Source organism: Rattus norvegicus, chromosome 7 (assembly GCF_021556685.1).
Source record: "Rattus norvegicus strain SHRSP/BbbUtx chromosome 7, alternate assembly SHRSP_T2T, whole genome shotgun sequence".
In the NCBI taxonomy this organism is placed as follows: Eukaryota; Metazoa; Chordata; class Mammalia; order Rodentia; family Muridae; genus Rattus; species Rattus norvegicus.
This window is the reverse complement of record NC_141540.1, coordinates 83,147,347-83,150,405: the sequence shown is the minus strand read 5'-3', so window position 1 is coordinate 83,150,405 and position 3,059 is coordinate 83,147,347.

The following is a 3,059-nucleotide window of genomic DNA, read 5'->3' as shown; positions in this document are numbered from 1 at the left end:
CAAATACAAAAACAAAAAACAAAAAACAAAACAAAACCCACCACAGAATCAAGCAACTTAGTCCCGTAGGAGCTCATGATACTGAACCAACAATAATAAACCTGTATGACCTGTATGGGTCTGTCCTAGACCCTCTGCATACATATTATAGTTGTGTACTTTGGTCTTCTAACAGACTCCTAATAGTGGGAATGGGGCTGTCTCTGACTTTTGCCTGTTTTTGGAACCCTTCTCCTCCTACTGGGTTGCCTCATCCCACAATAATATGAGGGGAGGTGTCTGCTTTTACTGCAACTTGATATACCATGTTTGGTTGATAATCTTGGGATGCCTACACTTGTCTGAAGAGAAATAAAGGAAGAGTGGATTGGGAAGAGAATGCTGGTGGTGGGAACAACTGGGAGGAGAGGACAGAGAGGAAACTACAGTTGAGATATGTGATTGAATTAAAAAAAAAGACTTTTTCCAGTTCCATCTATTTACCTACAATTATTTAATTGTGGGTTAAAAGAATGTTTAACCCATTCACTTTGCATTTATAAATAATTTGCTAATAAATATTTTAACATACAAAAGTAATACAGAAAAGAAAAATAAATTTTTATCATCTACAGTAATTAATGTTTTAACATGTATATAGACTTTTTACTACATGTGTTTAATTTAATCAATTCAAAACATAAGAAAATATTTTGACATAAAGTCTTTTTTATCACAGATGCCCAGGCACATTCTGTTTCATGGAATGACTGGTGGCTACTAGCAGAACCATGCAAACCCCAGTTCCCTTTCTAGGTATATTCAACTGTCTTACTATGCAGATTTCAGTACTGTTGTGTGATATTTCCTTGTTTCAGCTATGCATGCAGTGACCTTTCAGGGAACTCCAATGGTGGTCACATCTGTCATGCCATGCCAGCCCTCGAAACTGACTTTGTCTTTGAACTGACATAGTAAGTATTAAGTAAGGCAATGACTTAAGTGAATTTAGCCCATCCTCTGGTCTAGTGTAGTGTATTTCATTATCAACATCATTATTGCTCCTGTAATTATTTTCACTGACTCTTAGCCTGAGGGAGGACAGTTACTTAATGGAGTCTTATCACAGTGCACGAGGTGAGGATAAGGGTTACGCACTAACAAGCTCAGACATTCTCAATTCTGTTAGAATTATAGTATAAAGAAACATACTCCTACTAGCTAATTAAGATTAAGGATCACAGTTTTCTCAAAGAAAAGCAGGGATAAATTGGGAGCTTTCTTGTCTATCTCTGTCTAAAGGCTATAAGCCTTATTAAACCACAGTAAATAATGGTTTTTCATTACTTTGATTTATTTAGAGGTAAAGAAGCTTGAGAGATGCACATCCTGAACGTATTACATATACTAAACTCCTAGACTGCTTAGAATTGAAATAAGAATATACTTTATGCTCTGGCAGCAGAAGCCAGTGTTTGAAGATTGAAACTATTTAATTTAAACTCTGACACATGGAAGAGATTTTTTCCCCCACATAAACTGCAAAGATCTGAAAATAAAGATTGATAATAGAAAGGCAGTATGACCCTAAAATGAACTTGGGAGGTAATCTAAGATTCAAGAGGTCAGAGGGATTTCCAAATGACTTAATCCCCACCCACCTAATGTCTGGAGGACCTGAAGAGCTTGTGTTAGTCAACTGGCATAGCTGGCTTGATTATTGGAGAGTTCTATTTTATAAATACATATTGAGTATCCACTCAATGTGAGTGCAGATGCCTATGAAACCCAGAAGAGGGTGTCAGATCTCCTGAAGCGGGAGTTACAGATGGTTGTGAGCCACCTGGCATGGCTTCTGGAAACCAAATTTGGGTGTTCTGGGAGAGAAATGAACTCATTTAATTAGTAATACATTTCAGCCCCTAATTTTTTAATCTTCATAATATCAGCAATCTGATTCAAAGGAACAGAGATGAGTAACAAAGTTGGTAATTCCACCAATATTCAGGAAAATCTTGCTTTAATCTCCTGAGTTTCTGACATTCAGAGAGACTCAATATAGACAGGTGTTTTGTCTATTATAAAAGGATAAAAATGGAAACCATGAAAGAATAAATAATGTGTTTGAGGAGATGGGTCTACTGATAGCATTGTTGCTATTCTATTAATGTATCATTTTTCAATGATTTAATGGTCGACTTTCAACTTTATAGCACAGTAAAGTCAGAATAAGATAAGAACATAAGTATCTATGATCTGTTTCATCTTCTGTTATGGTTCCACGGTTAGATGTAACTTTACTACATTTTTTTACTTGACTAAATTTTTATGACTCTTGAGTATATAATGCGAATGACAATTAACAGTGATTTTCAGTGTCTTTAATGATAGCATTTGTTGTACAAATTGATTGGCCATGTTCCTATTTGCACATAGTTTGTGCATCATGATATTTTTCCCTACTCACACTTGTCCTGGACCCCTTGCCCTCTTGTCATTGGACTGGATGATAAAGCTTGAGATATGACTTTTGATGTTTCCTGGTAACATTCAATTTCATAAAAATGTAAAGATTTCATTTTAATTTACTGACAAATAATAATGGTCTTGTATTATAGAAAAATCTATTTTCTCTGTCTACTATGGCAAGTAGATAGTAATGTAAGTTCTCTGACAATAGCACTAGAAGATAAGGAATTGAAAGGATTGCAGAGAAAAGCTGTCACTGCCACTGATCTATAGAAAATTAAAACCTAGAAAAGATATGCATTAGTAAACAATCACAGATTCTCCGTCATTTTGGTCAAGAGAAAGTTGGCATTCAGAGAGGTTAAGTGGGAATCGTGGGAACAATGTAACAAGTTAAAACAGGGGGGGCCCTTTGGCTCCACGCTGTCACTCAAGTATCCCAAGTACAAGAGATGCTTCCGGTTCATGTTCGGGAGTCTATGGATTTCTTGGTAGTGGAGATAAGGAAGTGGAGAGACTGGGTAATTACAGATAAGCTTTGCCTCCCTTCTTGTTTTAAAATAGGGTCTCAGTGTCTAACACCAGCTGTCCTGGGACTCACCATATAGTCT